We start from the raw sequence: 26,806 nt of genomic DNA on the forward strand, positions 1-26,806 counted from the left end.
TAGTTACCTTATCCAAAAATACTCAAGAATTTAAAATCCTTTTAAAAGTAGAATTCTGCACATCTCATAATAATAACTAACAAGTAAAGTAATGTGAAGACAGAATTCAGGGTTGTGACATGTATGCTGGATCTTAGTACCAAATTTAGTATCTCCCTTAACTAACAGATCTTCTGCCTTCCTATCAGTTGTATTATTTTTACCTTTTCATGTTGCACAGCTTTTAAATGTTCTGGCACTCTATCCCCTCAAAAAAAAAAAAATCATAATTTAGCACCACATATATATGGTATTTAATTACCCACTGTATATTCTACCCTGCTCCTCTTAAAGTTCTAAAAATTGCAGCCCTTAAAAACATTTAAATTCCATTTCTAAATTATGTCTTCAATTTACAATTGGATATTACATATGATGATACTGTAGCACTCTGGGTTAGAGACAGTACAATATGGCAATTTTTCTTCCAGTCTTATTTCATATGACTCACATAAATCCAAAATTCTTCAGTGAATTAAAAATAACAAGACTGAAAATTCAACCTCAAATATAACACAAAAGGTGTAAAACACAGAAAGAAAGAGAACTTTTAATTAAACTTCTGATCATAAAATGCAAACAAACCACAAAGCAGGAGAATATATTGGTAACACAATATCCCAAGGACAGATACCTAGACTATGTAATGGAGGTCTCTGAAAAAGGACAACCCCGAAACTCTTCAATAGAAACTTCACCCAAAAAGGATAAACAGATGCCAATACACAGGTGAGAAGAAGGCTGTTGGTTATCAGGAAATACAAATAAGAACTACAAGGAGATGCCCCTCTGCATTCATCCAAAGAGCAAAAGCGTAACTAACAGTACGGGCAGGATGTGGAGGAGGCAGAACTCCGGCGATGGAAGTGTGAATTGGCACAACTAATTTCTAAGACTATTTTCTTTATGCAGTGAAGTCGATAATGAGGACACATAGGAGCCACACATCTGTATATTAAGGAGAACAGTCCACTTCCCCACTGGGATACCTGTGTAAGAATGTTCACTGCACCCCTGCTCACTAGAGCCCCAAACTAGAAACAACACAAATGCTCAAGAGAATGGAGAACTAGACTCTGTTATATTAATGAGGGATTTTCTCATACAACTATGACATTTCACGCACTATAGTTTCATGTAATAACATGGATGAAACTTACAATGTTGAACAAAAGCACTGACAAAAAACCACATGAGGACCTTCATTTAAAGTTCAAAAAGGGGTGCCTGGGTGGCTCATTCGTTAAGCATTTGCCTTCGGCTCGGGTCATGATCCCGGGGTCCTAGGATTGAGCCCCGCACGGGACTCCCTTCTCAGCAGGAAGCCTGCTTCCCTCTCTCCCACTCCCCCTGCTTGTGTTCCTTCTCTCTCTCTCTCTGTCAAATAAATAAAATCTTTAAAAATTTTTTAAATTAAAAAAATAAAGTTCAAAAAGATAAGGAAACTGAAGTTTGTTTAGAATTCTAGATTTAGGTGGTAAAGAAAAAAACCAGGAATAAGTTACAAATTCAGGATAGCGGTTTCAATCTACAGTGTAGGGCCAAAGGGTTTTTGGCAGGGCCACTGGAGGATTTCTGAGATGCAGGCCACATTTTATGCTAGCAACCTTAAAGAAAAAGAGAAATGCTATCGCAGGCACACTTAACAGTGAAAGTCATTGAAAAAAAAAACACATAAAAGAATCGACTATCCAGAAAACAAACATCGATCATGTTCTGCCAAGAGAAGACAGCAAACAAGCATGGTAGAAGGATTTCACTCCGATGTTTTGGGAATTTGAAATTGCCCACCTTTGGGGTTTAGTGAGATATATATGGCTGTACTTAGCCAGGTGAAATCGCATGAACACTATTTTTGCATATCACTAAGAGTCGTTGTCTAATAAATACTTAGGTACAAAAGTACTCACACAAGAATGGACTGTTAAGGTGAGTGTGAGGGAGTTAACCAAATCTGACTAAGTGAGAGGCTGATAAACAGTGGTAACTACAAGCCAAGTCTTAAGAGGCCTGGAGATGGAATACACAGGAAAATTCCTTGTATGGTGTGTCCTACTAAGCAAAAGCACAGGTTGTTGCTTAAGAAACCAGTAAAGCCAAAAATGTCTGTTCCCCTTCACATCATTAGTGAGGTGCTTGAGGGGAAAAAAAGAGATAGGAGTATTTCTCTTGAATAATCTCAGTTATGAAAAGGATCATTGGAAAAAAATGTAAGTCACAAGTCACTGTCCAGATTCCACACAGAGCTGTCAATGGGCACACTTTATTTTTTTTCCAATAAATTACTGTGCTCAAGGAAACACATTTTTTTTTTTTTTTTAACATCAGAAAGGCTGGGGTTTTCCTGACGCTCATTTAGTTGTTTAGCAAATACTGTAGAGATGATGAAGCAACAGTTCCCTTCATCACAGCCTCAGTGTCTGAGTATCGGTGATTTGCAAAGACACATGGCTTTCCACCATTTACATTCCCACAGCTTTAACATCAGATTAGAATTCTCCAGAATCCCGTTAAGAATATAAAGGCACCAGCACTTCTGGATGAAGCCTGCCTAAACCAGCCAAGGTTTTAAGATGTGGTCAAGTCAACCACTTTCACTGGCTAGCTTTATCTTAGCGAAGCGGCAACAGAGGGCAGAAACATAATTTTCTTGGCTCCCAGTCTTTAAAAAGGGAGTTCATATCTGCCATTTTATACTTATTTCCAAGTCCTTTGGGAAAGGGCATTTTGTTTTATAAAAATATATGGCAAATTCGGGGCACCTGGGTGGCTCAGTCGGTTGAGCATCCAACTCTCGGTTTCAGCTCAGGTCAGGATCTCAGTGTCTTGGGACAGAGCTCCATGTGGAGCTCTTTGCTCAGCGGGGGGTCTGTTTGAGGAATCTTTCTCCTTCTGCCCTCCCCATTCACTTGTCCATGCGTGCACTTGTATATTCCCTCCAAATCTTTAAAAAAAAATATATATATATATACGGCTAATTCATGTAGATCCAACTCTTGACATGAGTTATGATTTCATGTACAATAAACCTCAGGCTGGGATTCAATGTATTCTAATATAGTTAAAATTGCATATTCTTAAGAGGGGAAAAAAAAACCTGTTTTAGGAATAAATAAGGAGTTGGGGGTGTGGCACTTGTCTGGCTCAGTCAGTAGAGCATGTGACTTCTGATCTCACAGTTGTGAGTTTAAGCCCTACACTGGGTGTGGAGCCTACTTTAAAAAAAAAAAAAAAAAACCCCCAAAGGGAATAATTAAGGGATAAGGGAAATCCCCTTTTTCTTTTATTAATAAATTAGTATATATAAATGCTCAATCCATTTTTTAGAATTATTCAAACCACCTAACTAGGGAGAGATTGATACTTTTGAAAAAAATATTTCATATTTATTGTTAAAATAGTCATAGAGGAATTATTTTTCACTTTCAGTTAATATAACAATAAAAATTAAGAAAGAGTCTACTTTGGTGTAGAAGAAATATTTGAGACCACACATGAAGATACAGTGATCACCAGGGCTGAGATGCCAAACAAATAAACAAAAACAGGGGAGGTGAGGGAGAAAGAGAGAGGGGAGGAAGATCAGCAAAGTGCTTGCTGGATAGGTAGACCAGGTTCTCTGGATTGTGAAATAAAGAAATGGTTGTCCCTGTCCTCTGGGAACTTCCAGTTCCTAAACAGAGAGATGTGTCGTCATGAAAAAAATAACACTGTAACATGACATTTGAAAAAAAAAAAAAAAAGACATCGTAGAGACACAATTTCAACTTCAGGGGAGATATAACTTGGCTGTGCTGTAAAGGGATAAACAAAGGTAAAGGTAGAGGTAAACAAAGCAAAGAAATCTATCAGGGCATGCTAGATGGGACGGGTTGTAGAACCCGAGGAGTAGAGAAAAACACAAGCCCCACTTGGAGGACCAACAACTAAACTGGTGTTACTAAAGTCAAGAATTCTTCCAAGAGACACGTGATGGGTAAGAGTCTACCCAGACAGGAAATATAGCTCAGTGGGCCTTTGACTTCAACCTCTCAGTAAGAGTTATTTTTGTTTTTGTTGTCATATCCTTGGGTCAGCTCCAAGAGAGGCTAAGTAATCAGGCCTGACCTTCATGTAAAGATGTGTATACGTGAACTTTCACTGGAGACGATGTCCAGAAGAATTTTCAGCTCCTAATCTGAACAAGCAAGCGATTGGTAGTTTCCTTTACAACTTCTCCTGAGTTATATAAGGAGTCAAAATCTGCTGGAAGATAACCGGTACTATTTTAGACATACTGTATTGGAGGTGGCAGTGAAATATTCAAGCATTAATGTCCAGTGAGTATGGAGATAAGGGATAAAGTCCAGGACAAGACTACAGCATTCATTGTAGGGACGGAAGAGCTGAATCCCTAGAAATAGATGGACGAGTAAGATGACAGTGTTCTATTCTCTAGAAGAATGCTGGGGTAGTCTTTTTGTCACACCAGACAGAATCTCTTTCTCCATCTCCAGATAAAAAAGATCCATGTTTTGACAGCTACAGCCTCATAGACATCCTTATGCTAATATCACCATTGGTAGCCATCAGAAATTTCCCTGGTATAGTGACGTATCAACTATGAAGAGTTTTCCATGTAATCTTGGTGCTGAATTGGGAAATTTCCCTGTGATGCTATCCATTTAATCACTAGGAAAAACATACATCATTAAATTCCTAGATATAGTTAATAAAAATAATATAGTTATAGGGCTATAACCAATTTTCAGTTTCTGCAATGGCCTGGCAAAGCCTCCCCATAATGATGCATGGTGGCTGCGCTACTTCCATTCTCTCTTAACTGCTCCCTCCTCCTTTGGTCCAATGACTGAAGTCTGGACTTCTGATGTCAGGGCCTAAGTACAGCAGAGACCAATGCACCAATATTTCAATAGACACAAGCTTAAGTAGGATTCCACATAGCTTTCCAAGGAATATTATAAACCAGTATTTGGTCAGGAGTCAGAGGAACTAATAGGCTGACAAAAGCCACGCGCGCGCGTACACACACACACACACACACACACACACACACACAGAGTTCTCGCTACTAAAGCGCACACCTCACCCTCAGGTTTGTTTGCAGCAACTTAATTTCTAAATGAGGCAGAGCATATCCTTTAGGCTGCAAGCTGGGTAATTTTGCTTGTTGTTTTTTGGGGTTTTTTTTTCCCCCCAGAAAGTTTTAGGATTCCTTCTTCTCAATATTTCTAAATAGAAGAACATTAAATCTTTTTTTGTGACTATTCCTTTTGATTTAAAGTTTTCCTTTTCAGGTTCTACAAAGAGTTTCCATCTCTAAAAGGAGAATTTTATTAGACATCAGTTTTGTTTTGAAGTACAATAGAAGCTGATTTCTTAGAAATTCAAGCATTGGAAAAATCATTGTGACAACTGGTACTAAGCACACTTATTCTCAGTATTCTAAATACTGGAATAGTTCCCAAAGAATGGATTTTTATTGCTGTAATTACAAAGTAATGATAATTATATATGAAAGTGTTGTTAAACCAAGAGTATGAATTACAACCATGGTGTGTCCAAACACAACTGCAAGCCTGACATACAGAGTAAATAGATACTTAAAACCAGCTTCCTCTCCAAAAAAGGACTACTAGGCATTATTTCACACCTCAAGCCAGTTTTTACTCACAACAAGTATGAACAATCACAAATATAACACTAACTTTGGTAGAAAATTTTTTCACAAATCAAGATTTAAAAAAAACAAACAAAAAAAAACCAGATCAATGGAACAGGATAGAAAGCCCCGAAACAAACCCACAATTATACGGCCAATTAATCTTCAACAAAGGAGAAAAGAATATGCAATGGGAAAAAGCCATCACATTAACAAATGGTATTGGGAAAACTGAACAGCTACTTGCAAAAGGATGAAACTAGACCATTCTTACACCAAACACAAAAATAAACTCAAAACAGATTAAAGACCTAAACATAAGACATGAAACCATAAAAATCCTAGAAGAGAGCACAGCCAGTAATTTCTCTGACATCAGCCATAGCAACATTTTTCTAGATATGTCTCCTGAGGCAAAGGAAATAAAAGCAAAATAAACTATTGGGACTACATCGAAATAAAAAGCTTCTGCACAGCAAAGGAAACAATCAACAAAATGAAAAGGCAACATACAGAATGGGAGAAGTTCTTTGCAAATGATATAGCTAATAAAGCATTAGTATCCAAAATATATAAAGAACTTACACAACACCAAAAAAAAATAATAAATAAATAAATTTAAAAATGGGCAGAAATCATGAACAGACATTTCTCCAAAGATGATTTCCAGATGGTCAACAGAACCATGAAAAGATGTTCAACCATCACTCATCAGGGAAATGCAAAACAAAGCCACAATGAGATATCATCTCACACTTGTAAGAAGGGCTAAAAATCAACAACACAAAAAACAGCAAGTGTCAATGAGGCCATGGAGAAAACGGAGCCCTTGCGCACTGCTGGTGGGAATGCAAACCAGCACACCCACTCTGGAGAACAGTATGGAGGTTCCTCAAAAAGTTAAAAATGGAACTACCCTACGATCCAGCAATCCCACCACCAGGTATCTGCCCAAAGAACACAAAACACTATTTCAAAAGGATTCATACACCCCAATGTTCAGAGCAGCACTATCAACAACAACCAAATTGTGGAAAGAGCCCAAATGTCCATCAACTGATGAATGGATAAAGAAGATGTGGTGTGTATACACAGTGGAATATTACTCAGCCATACAAAGAGATGAAATCCTGCCCTTTGCAACATAGATGGAGATGGAGAATATAACACTAAGTGAAATAAGCCAAACAGAGAAAGACAAATACCATTTGTCTTCACTCATATGTGGAATTTTAAGAAACAGGACAAATGAACAAAGGAAAAAAGAGACAGACAAACCAAGAAGCAGATTAACTATAGCACACTGATGGTTACCAGAGAGGAGCTGGGTGGGGGGATGGGTGAAACAAGTGACAGGGATTAAAGAGTACACTTGCCATGATGAGCACTGAGTAATGTATGGAATCATTGAATCACTACATTGTATACCTGAAACTAACATAACACTGTATGTTAACTATACCAGAATTAAAATGTAAAACTTTAATTTTTTTTTTAAATAAAGTGCTTTTCAACCTAAGTGTGTATATATCTCACCCAGTCCCCCACTACTCCCTCACGAGGGGAGGAGTAGCTAAGGGTGAAGCCCTTAGCTCCACCTGGACTCATATACCGTCCCAAAACACATTGTGAAAATTGCTTGTTCCATTTTGAAGAAATCGTACCAGTCCTTAATAGCTCCAACCAAGCCCCTGCTCCTCCCTTCTGCTGCCAGCCACAGAAGTCTCTAGTCTGTAAAGTCATGTCACACTTAGCCCACGCTGCCTTTTAGAATTTTAAACACACAGTCTTCCTAGATAGCCTTTTTTCAGAAGAGCGCAAAGCCCCCGACTCCTGCTTCTGTGCTTATCCTAGCACACCTAGCACAGTGCCTCATGCTCCATACGTACTCAGTACTGGCTGACTGCCTAAAATCCACTCGTCTTCATATAGTTCGTTTGCTCAAAATGGGAGAGCTGGTGTATCAGTCAGGGTTCTGTCAAGAAGAGATGGCACACGGCAATGGTGTCATTCAAGAGAATTTAATAAGGGCCTATTTATAAAATATATGGGCAGGGTTCCTAGAAACCAAAAGGGGCAGTCCAACATGCCAGGTCTAGTAACAGCAAGAGATGACCACGTGCTGCAGGGACAAGGAGAGAGAAGAGAATCCTGGAAAGGGTTCCCTGACAGGAGAGGCGGGCCCTCGGTCAAGACCTACGCAGCCCACCTTGCAGGGAGGGAACCAGGACACGGCCTACTCTGTCTGCTCTCTCTTTTGCCATATATTCTCCCCTCACTACACCTCCCACCGGCTGAACCGTTCTGGAAGCCAGGAGGCAACGGAACCTGTCAGTGCACGTCCAGAAAGATCACTGTCCTTTCCAGAGCAAGGGTGGGGAGAAGGATAAGCAAGGCAGGGATCTGGAAGGACAAACAGAAGATCCCCAGCTGAAGACTGTGACAGCGGAGGTGGTCAGACCGCAGGCAGCTTGAATTCTTACCTCCTCTTCGCCACGTGAAGATAATAGTACCAATCTTTAAAAAGTACCACTGACAGAACTGGATCATAGATGTGAAAGTATTTAGCATAGTACCCAGTACAGATTAAGTACTGACCAAAGTTATCAACACCAACCGTCACAGTTCTTTTCAACATCCTCAGTAAAATTACAGCTTCCTAAAAATTGTTTTGGATATTATGGTCTTCATCTAACAAGAACACCTACAATATGTGATTTTTATGTTTTTTTCCCACCTTCCACTCTAAATGCCCACCTGAATCAGACTTGGATTTTAAAACTATATTTGGGATAATGCCGTCCAATCTCTACCCCAGAGCGAGATTTCTGTTGTTCAGCTGCCCCAGTCTCTGACCCTTAAGACATGGTCCCTCAGTGCCCCTTGCCCATACCAGCTACAGTGCTCAGAATACTGTTGGCATCAGTTCGTCAGGGACAGAAGACTGGGATTTATTGGGATTTACAACTTATTGATCATAAAATCAACCACAGAGGAGTTAAAAAGACATTTGCCCAAGGACATATGGCTGAGGAGTACCCAAGTCAGGGCTGGTCATGGGGGAACCTCTAGGCCTAATAAAAAGGAGCTAACTGGGTACTAGAATTAAATGGTGCTACTGTCAGCCTCAATGGAATGTGAAATTCTGCAAAACAGCCTGCTATAAATGATATGTTCTAATTCCAATCAAGTTACAGATTGAGTATTGTAGATGAAAGCATTTTCAAGGAATACATACTAAGCCAGGAGAAAAATTAATGCATAGCCATTAGAAGGCCCCCAAAAATCTTAGCATAACATCTGATGGCACAGCCAACAGAATAATGAAAAGGTTTAATGTTACATTCAACATGTCTGTTTTCATTAGTTCTCTGTAAAATGTTCTTACTATAGTCTTGAACCACTGACAAAAATACCACTTGTGAAGTCCAGTTTGCTCTAGATAACAAAATTACACTTAGCTAAAGCCAGTTTAAATATAGTAAAGCAGTGACACTCCATGTATGAAAATCAGCGTACCACCTTGCAGAGCGAGATCTGGACTCTGGTTCTTTATCTGAACATAACCATATCCACGCAGACAAACACTGATGTGCCTAATGACTATTACATAAAGTAGTAGATGCTATCTGTGAAATTATTGCAATAAACTTAGCAGGGTTGCTAAGCAGCGAAGGTTCTTTCCCAGTTTGCTGAGGAATGGCAAACTTCTACTTTTTTATATAGCTGACACAGTGGTTCCTGACTAAGAAATCCGGTTACAACATCTTGAGTATACAAGTCATAATCTGTTCTTTATAAACTTAAAGACCATTGCTTGTTGCTTTTAAAATTCTTCCCATGAGAAAATGCACAGCTTGATTGCTAGGGATTTCACTTTTTCATTTTAAAAAGCTAGTCACAGGTTATTCTGGCTCAGAGACAAGTTCTTATCAGGAAGAATGCCAGAAAACGAGAAAATCCACTTCCGTTTTACTCTGTCAGGGTCTTCGAGGACCCCACATCACCTATGTCCCACTGCGGTAAATTGTTCCTTCTGCTTTCCAAAAGCCAATGGGCCTTCTCAAGAAGTGACCTGAATGGTTTTGAAATAACAAGAAAAAAAATTTTTTTAGATTTTTTTAAATTTATTTAACTGAGAGAAAGAGAGAATGAGAGGGGAGAGGTCAGAGGGAGAAGCAGACTCCCCACTGAGCAGGGAGCCCGATGCAGGGCTCGATTCCAGGACCCCAGGATCATGACCTGAACAGAAGGCAGATGCTTAACTGACTGAGCCACTCAGGTGCCCCTGAAGTTTAAAGAAAATTTTAAACCACAAAGAAACGAGCAATGTGCATGGTGGGGAGGCCAGCAGCAAGGGAGAAACTATACAGAAGAGAGAACCATAAGCAATTTGCTAAAGTATCATCAACTCTTACAACCCTCATGGAAGGCTACTAAGGAATTTAAATCAAGAATAATAAAAATACTGTTTGAACCTAATTATTTTATTTCTGGTATCCTAAAGAAATAATTGAAACTATGGAAAACCTATGTGTGCAAAAATATTGACCTGTTTATAATCGTAAAAATGTTAGAAAATAGCAAATATCTAATAGGGAAACAATTCAACAGGTTATGCATATTTCCCAAATGTTATGCATCTTAAAGCTAAGGGTTATATTAAATCTGAAGGTACATTAAATCTAGAAGGAAATATCATACACTATTAATGGGACAGAAGTACAGTATTTAGGTTATTCAAAGTTTTACAAAGTCTCCATCTTTAAAAATTACTAAGTTACCAGAAGAACAGACAAATGAACTTATAAAAAATGTGCCATTCAGTGTTAGTTGTAAATCCTATGGAAGGACATACAAAAACTTTTCTATTTATCTTGAGTTTACTGGAGCCTGAGCCTGAAAGACAGAAAAGAAATTTGCTCTAGAAAGATGATATATAAAAATTAATGTCAGTGTGACAAGGTAGAAAAAGACATTACTAATAGCATGAAAGAGTAATGAATTTCCTTTACTTTCCAAGGTTTGGTAATATAATTCTTCTATTTCATACTGGAAATATTTAAAGATAACAACAATTTTTCACTCCCTATAGGGACAGAATTGTTAGTAAAATGCAAATAAACTCCATGAATCTCTACATGGAGAATGTTAAAAGCTTTTAGAAGCCCAGGTTGCAGAAAGAAGGTCATTGCCACTTGCAAGGATTGGCTAGAAGTGCTGGAAGGAGTAGACTATAGCTGTAAAATAACAAAGTGTGAGCTTTAAAAAACTATCATTGACATATGGGAAGGAAAGTTAGAAAGTTAAGCACAAATAATCTGGGCTAGAATAATCTAAGGCTATACAAGGAGAGATAAGGCCCTGGGAGCACAAGATGGCAGGAAGAGAATAAAAATAGGGATCTTAAAAGCAGACCCGAGCAAGCACCAGTACAGTTAAGAGACGTTACACTGGCCACTTTGCTCTTGGATCAAGTGGGTAAACAAGGCACCAAGATTAAAAAAATAAGGCAAAACCCTGTTTGAGAATATAAAAAGAATGCCTAGAAGGGGTAGGCTGGGAACTTGCCTTTGGAATCTTAGCTAAGCCCGTTCTATGAGCCAAAAAAAGATGATAAGGAGCCTAGCAACACCAAGCATGTAATACTCATATCTAGATGACGAACTTGGCCTGTACTTGTCATGTGTTTTCATGTTATGAATTCAGCACTATAAACCTAGGCCCTGCCAAAGGAAAGGTTATAGATACACACACAGAGGTCCACCTCTAGGGCCTATAGTTCTCCATGACACTGGAGAAGAGAAATAAGCCTTATCAAAAATAAGAAACAGGCTTTGATAAAAAAAAGTCCCATTGGCTTTGGTCCTTTCTATATCCACTTTATTATAAATTAATTAAAACAAAAATATTTAATATTTAAGCCAAACAAATATTTAAGCCATCGACCATTCACCTCAAGCCTACAAACATATACATTTAACTATAAAGAAGAAGATCCATTAAAGAGGATAATTAGGAAGTCTATCCTTTAGCAAATTAAAAAAGAAAAAAATGCCTGGCAAAAATAAACAAATCCCAACCAAAAAGCTAATCAAAAGTCCAGTGGTTCAAAGACTACCTCATTATTTTTTCATCAGATGGGAAAATGATTTCTATTATGATTTATTAATAATTTACAAAGCATTTCCACATATATTATCTTCCATAAGAGGCTTGGAATGTAGATTACTATTACCCCCTTTTTATAAGACAAGGAAACAAGCAATGGGTAAATCATCAGAGCCAGACCCCAGTCCAATACCCCTTCTATTATTCTCTCTAGTTACTGGTCTTTAACAACTCCCTGCAGTGATGGGACAGGTGAAACACTTCTCAGACGCCCACCCCTCATTGAGAGTAAACTTGAAGTTCCTTTTTGAAATGTAGCCTCAAAACCTATGAATCAGTGGTATGTTAAGAGAGAACAGATAGCATTTTCAAACAAATCAGGTCAGTTTTTTAGGAAGCAAGATATGGTAGATATGTTAGAGAAAAGAGATGCAAATATAAAATCAAGTAACACAATATAATCCTATATTAAAATCCATAAATTCAAGAGGTACATAACTACATCCATATGTGTATGTGTATATAATTTAGCTCTATCCACTGGAAAATCCTAGACACGAGGACCGATCCAGCAACAACCACCACTTCCAGCAACCAAATCAGGGTTCTCAAGGTATTACTTGCCACTGAAGGAAATCCACAGACAATGGCTGATCCTGGCCTGGGGTAGAAAAGGCATAAGATTGAGTCTAGAAAATTTTGTCATAGGAGAAAGCAAGGAAGTCTTCAAAGACAGTTGACCTGAAGAGGTTCCCACTGGCTAAAAAATGAGAAACCTGAGCAAAAAAAATGGTAACTGTTAGACCCAAATAGGTTTATATCCCTATGTTCATGAGAATATATATACCCTTCTCAGGGCGCCTGGGTGGCTCAGTGGGTTAAAGCCTCTGCCTTCAGCTCAGGTCATGGTCTCAGGGTCCTGGGATCGAGCCCCGCATCGGGCTCTCTGCTCAGCGGGGAGCCTGCTTCCTCCTCTCTCTCTCTCTCTGCCTGCCTCTCTGACTACTTGTGATCTGTCTGTCAAATAAATGAATAAAAATCTAAAAAAAAAAAAAAAGAATATACATACCCTTCTCAAATTCTCTTCTCAGATTCTAAGAAACCTAGGGAACCAACCCATTTTTCTGAACTAGTAAAGAGAAAGAAAGAGCCAAGCATTAAATCTGCCCTTCCCCTACAATCCCTTCCTTCGGGTAAGCAAACAGTTGATGAAAGTCTGTCATTAGTACTCTTCCAACTCATATGAAGAATTCAATATTACTATTTTGCAAACTCAATGAAATGATGGCTCTAGCCAGTGATGATCTATAGCCACTAACACCAAAGAGAAAAATGACTGCATTATGAGATTCCTGGAGTACATGAAATAGCTATGAAATATTCCTTCCCCCCTCCACCACCAAAAAGAGTTTGACCTTCTAGACCTAAAAATCAATTTAAGGAAACAGAGACCAGAAAAACACGTTGACCACCACCTTGGAATGCACTCTGCAAAACACAGACCGGAAAACAACAAAGGACTCATGACCCTATTGCTTCAACAAATAAATAGCAAGAACAAAAAGCAGAGGGAAGGAGGGCTATACACGAAAAAAAATGAAGAGAGATGAATCAAATGCATTGTGTGGGCCTTGTTTGAATCCTGACTCAAGAAAAAACTATAAAGATAAAGGTATAAGACAACCAGTGAAATTTAAACCTTGAATTATCAATTGGGGATAGTACATGATGAAATACTTTTAGGTTTCATGAGGACATGGCATTATTTTTTTAAAGAATCCTCATGAACAAAATAGGACATCTGAGATTTGCTTCAAAATACTCAAAGGAGGGGCACCTGGGTGGCTCAGTGGGTTAAAGCCTCTGCCTTCGGCTCAGGTCATGATCCCAGGGTCCTGGGATCGAGCCCCACATCGGGCTCTCTGCTCAGCGGGGAGCCTGCCTCTCCCTCTCTCTCTGCCTACTTGTGATCTCTGTCTGTCAAATAAAAAAAAAAAAAAAATACTCAAAGGATACTGGGGCATAGGTTTCATATGCAAACGAGCAAACTTAGGAAGAGACTATGATCCTTGTAGGATGATGAGCAGGGGATATGTTGTCCTCTTATTTACCCATTTTGATGTTTGAAACTTGCCATAATTAAAAAATATACTTCATCAAAAATTCCTCGAGCTACTGTAAGTATTTATTTATCTTTGTTTCTAAACTTAGCAGAAATAAACCCTCTTGCACGGAGGGCTTTTATTTTTAATGTGGTCATCAATTTTATCTCCAAAATGAAGAACTTAACACATTTTCCTAATCAAAAACATAAAATATCAATGTAAATATGAACATTAATAGGAAACTTCTTAACACACAACACTGATACTCAAATATGATCCTTCCCACAAGTAAATAAAAATCATAGTCACATGCTGAAAATATATGCAAAACATGAAAATTTTGAGGAAACCTAAACTATGAGGAACAAATGATTATAAAAATGTAATTTTTCTTTTCACCAAAACCAAAATATTTGTATGCAGGATGAGCCAGGCAAAGATGTTAGGGAACACAAATCTCCCCAACATTTTCCCATTACTTCTTTTCTATAAAACTTGCCATTCAAATCATTCACCTGTTTCCAAACTTCTTCAAAGCTCCATAAGCATAAAGCTCAATGCATCTTTTTAAAGATTTTATTTATTTGATGGGGCGCCTGGGTGGCTCAGTGGGTTAAAGCCTCTGCCTTCGGCTCAGGTCATGATCCCAGGGTCCTGGGATCGAGCCCCGCGTCGGGCTCTCTGCTCTGCGGGGAGCCTGCTTCCTCCTCTCTCTCTGCCTGCCTCTCTGCCTACTTGTGATCTCTGTCTGTCAAATAAATAAATAAAATCTTTAAAAAAAAAAAAAGATTTTATTTATTTGAAAGAAAGCGAGCATGAGTGGGGAGGGACAGAGGGAGAGGGAGGAGCAGACTCCCCACAAATGGGGAGCCAGACACTGGGCTCGATGCCAGACCCCTGAGATCATGTCCTGAGCTGAAGTCAGACACTTAACCCACTGAGCCACCCAGATGCCTCCAACGCATTTTTTAAACCACCCCCTATAATATCCTTACATTACAATTATGCACACGCAAACCCCACTACTCTTACTTGTCATTACATTTCCTTTTTTATTTTTTTAAGGTTTTATTTATTTATTTGACAGAGAGATCACAAGTAGGCAGAGAGGCAGGCAGAGAGAGAGGGGAAAGCAGGCTCCCTGCTGAGCAGAAAGCCCAATGTGGTGCTTGATCCCAGGACCCTGAGACGATGCCCTGAGCCAAAGGCAGAGGCTTAACCCACTAAGCTACCCAGGCATGCCACTGCATTTCCTTTTAAGCACAACTGCTGATACTCTCTAAGGTAGTTGATAAAAGCCAGTTTGGGTCACACCGACAACCCCACTAACAGAATACAAAACACTAGATAGAATGTAGCTTATATCATCCACACTAATCATGACCTCAAGAATTTAAGCTCTCATTTCAAGGCACCAAAAGGTAAACAGAGTTGCAGAATTCCTTACTTTGGCTACACCAGAAACTAGTAGTGTATCCAGACCCATCATTTCATTCTCAACTTTGGAGACCTCGTATGAAACATAATGTTACGCACACATCAGAATTTGGCATATTTCTTAAACATTTCTTGACCTGACCAGGGAGAAGTCTACAGTGTTTAGTATAAAACTTTACGAGAAATAACGGATGCATCAGTATGGTCTTTTTATAGAGAAAAACTTCAGTAAAATAGTAATCTAAAATAGTACATAATTCAAGATCTGTACTGCTCAGGTGGTGACACACGTTGAACAGAATACTGCGTACATTAGAGAGAGGCAGTGAGATTTAACCCTATTTCACATCAAGTGCTTAGAACCGTGTCCGTCCCAGAAGGATGCTGAGTCAGGTCTCCCCCTAGCATGGCTGGAGTCACCATATCTGGGGAAACCAGTGACGAACAAGAATAAGAGGATGTAAAAGGCACAGAAATAACACAGAGGAGGGAGAAAAGTTCATCTACTGGCAGTTAATTCTGAAGGAATGGAAAAAGCAATCGTGGCTTGATTGTTGAAATGCAGCCTGTACACAGTTTTGAAAGATGACTGGGTTTAAGAGGTGCTTCCAATCAAAATCAAGAAAATATAAGCAAAGAGCAGAAAGTAAGATGATTTGCACAAACAGAAAAGCAAGTCACTCTAAAGAAGCATGCGATATTTAAAAAAAAAAAATGTAAAACAGTAGTACGCAGGGGGCAAATTTCTAATTCTTAGCAAGCTAATTTTGTTATTGCTCATATTCACAGATTTTCAAAGGACATCATCTCTCCACTTGAAGTTCTCTATAGGATTTCAAAGTCATTATTCTATTCTTTTCTTCTGGCTTCTCTTTGAGCAACTACAAGTTTGATCATCTCTTTTGTTCTTCCGTGAACGCTTTGGAGAGTATCCAACTTCACAAGGTCTTTTTGAAGACGGTTGAGCCAACGGGATGCAGATCCTGCCGGAACTGTACACGGATATTTACCGACGATCACTCCCCAAGCACTTCCAAGTAAATATTCTGTCGGGCCAATACTTAAGCTTCCTTATATACGTTTTACGACTGCTGTCCTCTAAAGGAGGTCTGCTTCCCCACCCTGCAACCCACCTCTGTCATACTAAAGAAACAGTTCTAAAACAACCACAAGGGGCACCTGGCTGGCTCCATCAGAAGAGCATGTGACTCCTCATCTCAAAGCCATGAGTTTGAGCCCCACGTTGGGTTGGGTATGGAGAAGGTGTAAGTAAGTAAGCAAACTTTTAAAAAGAATTTCTTCTTTCTCCAAATTCGCTTAGTCAAAACACCAAGACACTGTGCTTCATTTATTTCCCATCCACAAATCACACTATTGATGCACATTTCAAACTTTTAAAGGACAATTTTCAAAGCCAGTCTCTTGGGCCCCTGGGTGGCTCAGTTGGTTAAGCATCTGCCTTCAGCTCAGGTCATGATCCTTGAGTCCTTGGATTTCATCCCAGATCAGGCTCCCTGCTCAGCAGGGAGTCTGCTTCTCTGCCCCTCCCCTGGCTCATGTGCACTCGCACGCGCTCTCACTCTCTCTCTCTCTCCCCCACAAATAAAAAAATAAATAAATAAATTTTTTTAAATACTTGAAAAAAAGCAGTCTCTGGGGTAAACCGGATCTCAGTAGACTGAAAAAATGCAGGAGAAAAGGTTTTAGTTACATAAAAATGTGTTAAAAATATGACACATTATAAGTAAATTCAACTTTCCCTAACCATGAGTGTCAGATGCTCAAAAAATGATGTCACTGGTCAGTTTTAAATATAGTTGCTAATATGCAGTTAGCTTAAGAATATCAATAAAAAGACTCTTCGTGATGTTGCAGGATAATGACCAGCAGAAAAACTTCAAAACCATTTTTTGAAAAGCTATCTGCCTTTTTCCCCAATCTTTAAGTTTCTGCATTTAGGAATCATCCTTATGGCATAAGTACTGTACAGACTTCACTGTGTCATTTCCTAAAATGATCCTGATGTGGTGGGAAGGGAGAAAGCAGGTACCAACACTGTTTGGTCTTCAGAGGGAGGAGTCAGTGAATAATTAAAGCACAAGAATTTTGCTCAAGTCAGCCAGTTAGGCTGATTCAATCATTAAGCTTACAAAATTTACATATGAATGTTAGCTTTCAAAACTGCAGTTGTTCAGAGGTAACTACGTAAGAAACCGTAGAGCTACAATCTTCAAAATTCATCTCCTGTGATTAAAAGCCCTGAATCTGAGGTACCCATCAATAGTAGTATAAACTAATATATTCATACAAGGAAATAATACTTATCAATAAAAAGGAACTTCTCACCCACACACACATTACGGACAGATGACAAAAACATTATGCCGAATGAATAAAGCCAGACACAAAAGAGTATATAATGATTCCTTTTATATGAACTTCCAGAACTGGCAAACTGATCTCTGGGAGATGGGTTCTGATTGCCAAGGGGCATGATGGAAGTTCCTGGAGTGACAATTATGTTCTACAATTTGACTGCAGTTAGAGTTACTTATCAGATCTCAGCTAATGTACACAAGATTTGTGAATTCTACTTTACAGGTTTTAAAAATAAAAGCGTTGAAATTGATTTACATAGCAAATATCTATACTTTGAAATGTATCAAAATAGAAGATGTTTTGACAAACAGAATCTAGATGTTGGGTTTATGGGTGCCTCCGTAAAAAAAACTTTTTTTTAAATAAGTAACATTGTTTCTCAGGGAATAGGCCCATAGGAAAAAATAAGAGAAAAGTGAATGGCAGGAATTCATATATAAATATACTTAACTGACCTGATTTGCCAAATATATAACATGATGCCAGTTTTCCTTCTAGTTACAGGAAGGGACCACAAATACTAATCTGCTGCCCAATTGTCCAACCCCACCCAATCTGTCCATCTCTGAGGATTACGATCTCTATTTGTTCACTTATCAAATTCTAAGTAGTTCTATATAACTAACCAAATTTTTCCAACTTTAGTTTTTCCTGAAATTTTAAAATCTTTATGCCATTAATATTAAAGCTGCCATGAATCTTACATATAGAAAACTGGAATTTTCTATTCCATAATTCAAAATAGCATGTTCTGAATATAACTGAACTAATTTCAACTGAAATTTTATAATTCTAAGCATATTCATAGCCCTGACACTCAAAATTTATAGAAAGATAAGAGAACTATAAATGACACACCAATAACTCCTTGTAAACTTGGGGGGAAAAAAAACACGCATTTTCATTATACTATGGTATATGCAGGGGAAAAAACCTCTATGAAATGAGGGTTGAAATTTAATAAAAGCTAAAATCTATAAGATAAGCTATTCAAAAGCAAAGGTTAGATCAGTCTTCACTGTAAATGTCATTTCAAGGCATGTGTTATAAATATACCTGGAGCTAATAGCAATGTATTGCTTTAATTAGAGGGATCTAATTAGAAGGAACAAAGCCGAAGCAGACACGAGATGTCTGAAATCATCTGGTACCAATGTCATCTCTTTTCTTTATTACCTTCGTTGCTGATTCTTTGTCAAGAGGTTCGGTGTGCTAAATTGACAATAATCCCCCATCCTGGCCGGGATCCATGTGATTTTATTCACTAAGCAGCAATAATAATATTCTGTAATACAAATGGTGGATGCCCCACTCCAGCCACACCAGAAAGGAACATGGTCCTCACCTCTCCCTGGAGAGAATCAGTGCTGGTCCTTCAGGAGATGACATTCTTCCTTCTTCCTCTGCCACAGTGGACCATGAATTTCTCACAGAGTAGGGGACATGCAGACCTGGCATCATTCAACATCTTTTTTTCTTTTTAATTCAACTATGGCTCCTGGCAAAGGACTCTCCTCTATCTTAAAATGAGGACCAAAAAACAAGTTAAAGACTAGGAGAAAACTTTTGCAAATTGTACATCTGACCAAGAACTCCTCTGGAATATATAAATAACTCTCAAAACTCAATGGTTAAAAAAAAAAATCTAATTAGACAGTGGGCAAAAGACATGAAGACACATTTCACTGAGGGCAAATCAGCACATGAAAAGAGGTTCAACATCTCTGGTCCGTAGAGAAATGTAAATGAAGGCCAGAATGAGAGGTCATTGCACATCTACCAGAATTGCTACAAGAGAAACAATACTGATGACACCAAATGCTGGTGAGGATGTAGAGAAACTGGATCTCTCGTACATGGCTCATGAGAGTGCAAAATTGTGTAGTTACTCCAGAAAACAGCTTGACAGTTTAAAAATTAAACATACACTTCACATAAGGCCTTGCAGGAACAGTCCCAGAGTTTTGTGCCAAAGAAATGAAGGCTTTGCCTGTTGTTCACACAAAACCTCTACACAAGTGTTCCTAACTGCTCTATTTGTAATAACTAAAAACTGGCAGCAAACACAAGCTCCTACAATGGATAAACAGCTACATGAACTGTGGTAGATCCAGGCCGCGGAATACTACGCAGCAAGAAAAAAGGATAACTACTGATACATGGAGCAACCTGGATAGATCTCAGAGGCACTGTGCACAGTGGAGGGGGGGAACGCCAATCTCAACAGGTCACATACTACCTAAATCCATTTACACGTTCTTGAATGAGGAAATTACAGTGAGAGCAGAGATTATGAGCTGCAAGGAAGAAGGAACCAGCCGGGGAGGAGTGCCCACAGGGTATGGACGTGACCGCACAGGGGTAGCATGAAGGAGATTTTTGCGGTGAGGGAATAGTTCCGTATATTGACTGTAGTGGTGACCGCACGAATCTGCACATGTGATAAAACAATGGAGTCCTAAACACACACTTCCTGCCCGTGCCAAGTTCCTGGTTTTGATCCTGTATGACAGCTAAGATTCACCCAGTGGAAGAGACGGAGAGAGTACTGTACAGCACCTCTCTGTGCCATCCTTGACGCTTCCTGTAAATACGTAATTTTTAAAATAAAGAGCTCTTTCGTTTCAATGAAATTACCATCTAAGATTACAGCCATCGACTCCTACTATACAATATGAAAAAGTAATCTGAACCCTCGTAGTTCAGAAGTGAAGATGAAATGTACAGTCTACCATCTCTGAGGAAGGGGCACCAAAGCAAATGAAAGGGAAACATGATGTAATGGGAAAAATCAAACAGATATCTCTATTTGCCTGCTTTAACAGAATTTATGTGCTTTTCAACCTTAAGCTACCGAGCCTCTACCCACTCTCATTATACATTAAAGAAATTCTGACACAGATTCAGGCGTGGATTATCTACTATCTACACTCGTCTCTGTGGAACATAAGGATGAAGCCTAAAATAGTGTTTAAGGTTAAAGAGCTACAGGGTCTGCATTCAGAAATTGGCCCAGCCACTACTACGCAATCTTGGAAAAGTTGCTTGTATCCTTCTTTACAGCTACTTCATCACCTATGAAATGGTAATAATGTAATAGATATATAACATAAATATGGCTTATGTAATTACATTAATAAAACTAAAATATATTATAGTCTAATCAAATCCTGTGATTAGATGAGGTAATCCATTTAACTGTTTAACCTAACAACCAGAATACACAAAGACTAAAAATGTGAGCTATTTTACCTTTTAATCTCAAAGAATTTCTGATGAATCAAGGTAGTGAGTTATACACAGTTGTCTACACAATTAACGGTCTGCATATGCCCAGTAGAGAACATCACACAAGCAGCACATGAGAGTGATGGGAGATTAGAAGACAGAGACCATTTCAGATACAACAGAATGATGTTGGCTTTATAGAAGTGGCTCCTAAAGGATGTACAAGATTTCAAAGGACAGATATGCTGGGTCTGTCTTTCAAGTCAGTGGACATTGCATACATGGTACTGAGAAGGGGAGAAAGCGAAAGGCATCCTCGCGTGGTCCAATCTTGCAAATCGCATGGTTCAACCGAAGCTAAAGGAGGTCTGCTGGAGTTTCACAGGGCCCCGGTCTGGCTGTTGCCAACTATTTCCCTTGCAAAGTGTCACTATGTGTTTGAAACCATTAGTGTACTTCGTTACCTCCCGCAGCTCACCCACTTTTGAGAGAGAATTGCTAGGGTCTGTGTCGGAGTGGAAATAATCAGTTCTCCTGATGAAGGAGCAAGAGCTGCACTAACCGTGATTAGAACAATGATCACACAAATTGCCAAGTTAAAACACCAAAGGATTGAAGAGCCGCCTGGATGGACGTAAGACACACCTTACCGACACAAGAGCTCACTGACTACTGTTCATAGATATGAGCGGGCACAAGTAATGTCTAACTCTGAAAGCTGAATGATCCTCTCCTCTTTTCTCGGACTCAAAAAAAGCCTCGGTTTGAAATAATGGGGATAGGCCATATATAAAGCATATATAAAGCTCTTTAGGAAAAACTAGTTAAAGATGTCTAGGAGTGTTTACCAGAATAAAACTACAAAGTGAATATCCTACTTTGTTTATACAAAATTTCAGAGTCAATAGCATATACTGCCATTGCATATAAAATATATGCTATTGCATATATGCTATTGCATATAAAATAGAGAAAGGTCAGGTTAGTAGTTAAGAGATAATTTATTCTAATTTCTCCATTCCCAAGACATGTGGAACACAATCAATATTAATTCAGGGAGATTATAAACTGGGTATTTAGAACTAGATTGCATTATTTAGTAGAAATATCATGCAAGAGATCAGCTTCTAGAACTCAGGCATAGTGCTCAAAAGCCTTAAAAAAGTAGGTGAAAGAAAGTACACATGAGGGGCGCCTGGGTGGCTCAGTGGGTTAAAGCCTCTGCCTTCGGCTCGGGTCATGATCCCAGGGTCCTGGGATTGAGCCCCGCATCGGGTTCTCTGCTCAGCAGGAAGCCTGCTTCCTCCTCTCTCTCTCTGCTTGCCTCTCTGCCTACTTGTGGTCTCTGTCTGTCAAATAAAGAAATAAATAAATAAATCTTTAAAAAAAAAAAAAAAAGAAAGTACACATGAAAATGGGTAAGTTACTCAGTGTCTGGCTCAGTTCTAAGGAAAAAAAAATATTCTTTATATATAATAAATATATAAATTTTATATTATACATAAATTTATATATAAATAAATATATAACACATAAGCTTTATATATTATATATAGATTTGCAGATGTCCTTCATTTAGTGATTTTATTCTCCTAAACCAAACCTCTTTGTAGTTAATATTCCATACAGCTTTGAGTATTTTTTTAGCTACTGCTTGAATTTTCCATTATATGCTACATCCTTTCACATTATAGCACTTAGTCTTTTTGTGATCCATTCGCTAAATATTTATTGAATAACTACTTGTACTTCTGGAGTTGGAATTCTTTTCAAATAAAAAAAAAGAAGTACATGTAAGGTTAGCATTCCTCTTACTTTTTTTAAAGATTTATCATTTGAGAGAGAGAGAGAACGTGAGAACGAAGCAGAGAGAGAGAGAGTCCTCAAGAAGACTCCCCACTGAAAGTAGAGCCCAAGGCGGGGTTCAATCCCAGGACCCTGAGATCATAACCTGAGTCAAAGTCCAAAGTCAGCCGCTGAATTGACTGAGCCATCCAGGCGCCCCCATTCTCTTATTTTGATGTACAGATCTCAGATGTTGGGGATGGCCCTTAAACTCAACACCGTCCTTGGGGCTGAAATACCAGGAGTAACCTTATCCAGGTCGGGGCTTTGAAGAGCTGTCTGGTTGGAGCTACACATCCTGGTTTGTTGGGAGCTCCCAGAAAAATCTTGCGAGCTCATTCTCTCACCCTAAGGGCCACCAAGACTAACTGTGGGGTACAGATTGATTTAAGGTGATTGGGCAGGGGGTGGCTGGAGAGACTGCAAGAGGTATCAACACAGAAGGGGCTACACCTACCAGCTGTGTAGAAGAGACCTGGGGGGGGGGGTGGTGACGGTGGGGGGGGACAGTGTTAAATCTTACAAGGTGGCATTTCCTACTCCAACAAGGTCACTGTGGATGCTAGGGTCAGCAAAAGGCTTCTGTAAGTCCACAACCCAAACCAGAGTTAGAGGGAGGAGGGGCTACAGTTACTGAGAAGAGACTCTAGAACCAGCACCACAAAGGACCAATACTACCAAAGAATCCAGCTCTGCTCCAGCCTGAGTCACCTAGTGCTGAAATGCTTGCTTTCTCGCCCCTGCAAAAACTGAGGCTGCCAAACTTCCTTTCTAACTTTCCCGTCTGTTGCTGAGGGAAGCAAAGGACATCCTCCTTACCCTGCGATGAGCTCAGAGAATTTCAAACAATCCTTTTTAAGATTTTAAAGACAAATTAAGTGCAAGCGATATTTGGACCGCACACAGGTTATAAAAGGTCAAAGTCCTTAATCAGACCTCACCATACACCCGCTGGAACTGTCTGACAGTGCCGAATGTTGGAGAGCACGTGAAACATCCAGAATGCTCACTCACCGCTGCTCGGTGTGTACCAGGGTACAATCACTTGGCAGCTTGTGGTTTAATAGGGTTTTTGGTTTTTTTTAAAGTTCAACATATATCTACCCAATGACCCCACAAATCTACTTGTTGCTACTTCCCAAAGAGAAATGAAAACGTACATCTACAAAAAGCCTCGTCAATGAGTCATAACAGCCAAAAACTAGAAAGAGCCCAGACACATGATGGCAGAATATAGAAACCCACTGCAGGAGAATCATGGGACACTACTTAGCAATAAAAAGGAATGTCCTATTAATACACAGAACAGCAAGAATCAACCTCAAAAATATGGTGATTGAAAGAAGCCAAACCAAAAAAAGAAAAAGCATATGTACTTGTGTAAATAGATATAGATATGTATAGTATATGTATGTATATAGATATAGATAGTATATGATTCCACTTATATCAAATTCTGAAATAAGCAAATCTAACCATAGTGAGAGAACCAGCCTGGTATTCCTTCTAGGGGCAGGAGTTAGGAAGAAACAGGAGAGAACTTAGCGGCTGATGGAAATGTTCTCGAGAACTCGTATACTTCATAGTATCATTTCTCTTCCTATTGTGAAGTTCCCAATATGAGCCAGCTACTGACTCCTGGAAACCCAAACCCTATGTCCAGCTGTTCTCGAAAGTGTCACAAATGCTGGGTGCTGGAAAGGGGATCCTAGAGATAAAGTGATAGATGGATGAACCACAAGACTTAAAGGGGTGAGGAGCAGGTCTGCGAAAGGAAAGAAGACGGGGTGTGGGAGGTATACCTTCTTCTAAGGGAATAAAAATTCTGGACAAGGGAAGGGATAACCATTCACTTTTTATGCCTGTACAGAAGATGCTGTTCAAGTTCTAAAATATCCTAATTCCTCCCCACCAGGAACTGATGGAGATAACCCGCCATATATAAAGGAAACTCACTGCAAATAACCATCAAGTTAGACAATTCACAGGTATCACTTCTGGACCAAATCATTTAACTTCTGGAGTCTGAACCTATAGGTTTTTTATACCCTCCTGTAAAGAGCATGAAAGCCTGTGTTGACACGGAGATCCAGGGAATGCTGAGCCAACACTCAGAAGAAAACCACCCACGGGTGTCACTTTGACCCCCAGAAGACTTTGTGAATGAGTCATAAACCTCTGTGAGGACACGGAGCTACTGATGTTGTTACCGCAGCACAATGTGGACTATCCTTACTAACATAGCCTATGGTTTCTCTAACATATCTTGGAAAAAATCAAATTATTTCTTTTGACTTGATGAGTTAACTAATGTGTATTAGACATCATGTTATGTCCATTAAAGGACCCTCTTTGAAAATAACAGGATTGAGTCCTTCCCTTCAAGGTGCTTGTGGTGTGGTAGGGTGGAAATGGCCTGCCCTGGCAATAACCCAGATCTACTCATGTGAAACAGGAGGTATTCCCAGAGCACTACGGGGGGCTAGTCCAACACCAGTGTTCTCCTCTCTAAGTTACAGTAAACCACACGTGCCCATGTTTCTGACAGCTATACATGTCATTTGCTATAAAGGAAATCAAAGTTTATCAACACAGAGAAAAGACCTTTGGAATAATCCCTAGAAGTACTTCAAATTCTTCTCTACTTGCCCCGTCACCCCAGCACGTTCAGCCACACCAGAATGGAGATTTCGGGTCATGCCACAACTACCGTCCCAAATACGGAGCTTGGAGGCCCCTGCCCGGCTAACATTCGATACAGGGCTAAATCTACAGTTCATGGCCCCACACACTTTTTTGTGTTAACAGACGCAGATGGCTCCTGAGTTCAGACCTGACTTGAACAGACTTCTCCTGTCTTCTTGCACCATGAGCATTATTTCAGCGTATCACCTCATGGCAGACGTTGGTGCGCTCATGGACGTGCCAGTTCTAGTCCCTCCAGGCCCATGACAGCACTGCACGTGTTGGGCCCTCAATATTGGGTCCCCCAATAATGGGTCCGTGATTAAAGGAGCGAGACTGATACAAAGCGAAGGTCAAGCAAAGCTTTATTTCGCACCAAGCATCAAGAATCAAACCGACCGTCAAACGGACCGGTCGGGCCTGCCCCTTACAGAGAGGGCGACCCCTCTCTGTTTCACAGACTAACTTTTATAGAGCAAAGGCCATGTGGTTGGGCCTGGCCACACACAGGTGGCCAATGAAGTTGCAACACACAGAGAAAGCTGCACAGTGATGCTAGGTGACCAACTGAATTACAATTTACCCTAGTAGACATTTGAACCAGCCTATCACCTTGGTCAGAATTGGTGCCCAAAAGGTGCCCAAAGGGCGGGGCTCATACTCCTTGGTAGCTAGGAGACAGTATGCACCCCCACCGATTCTGTACCTCCACCTGACCTGACCCACCCTTGTATTTGGGCTTTTTTTTTTTTTTTTTACCTGGGACTGGTTTCCGGGACTTGTTTTTAAGTAAGTTCCCCTGGGGGTGGGAGTGGGGGCAGGGTCAATTTAAGTTTTACAACAAAATGGCAGTTCAACCGGGGTGGGGCCGCTCTGGCTGAATAGGCCCTTACACACGTCCCTGTCTTCTCTACGTTAAGGGATGGCTCTGTGACTTGCCTAGACCAAGGCACAGAGAGGAGGTGTACCGCTTCTGGGCTGTGGCCTGGAGGAGCCAGAAGGTGAATGAACAAAGTATTTTTTCCCCGTCGGTGTTTGAAAAGGCTGTGCCAAGATGGAACAGTGTGAGCCAGGGTCCCTGGGTGACCAGATGAGTAGAAATCCTCTCCCAATTCACACGGAATACCCAGAGTAACCAGGAAATAAAACTGGATTGTGGCATGTTATTGGGGGTCATTACCCAAAAATAACTTGGACAATCCTGACAGAACACTCTGTTATTTCTACACTGTTACCTTCTGCTGGCATTCTTCTTTTCTGTACCAAGATTTTAGACTGCTTTGCTTCCTGCCCCTCTTATCTTTTGTATTAAAAA

General features: G+C 39.7%; 1 protein-coding gene across 1 annotated transcript in view; it reads right to left on the minus strand.

Moving 5' to 3' along the window:
* The window catches only part of PARD3B (par-3 family cell polarity regulator beta), a 1,039,321-nt gene that overhangs the window by 917,998 nt on the left and 94,517 nt on the right, over positions 1–26,806 (minus strand). The window lies entirely within an intron of this gene.

This window comes from Martes martes, assembly GCF_963455335.1.
Source record: "Martes martes genome assembly, chromosome: 3".
NCBI classification, from domain to species: Eukaryota; Metazoa; Chordata; class Mammalia; order Carnivora; family Mustelidae; genus Martes; species Martes martes.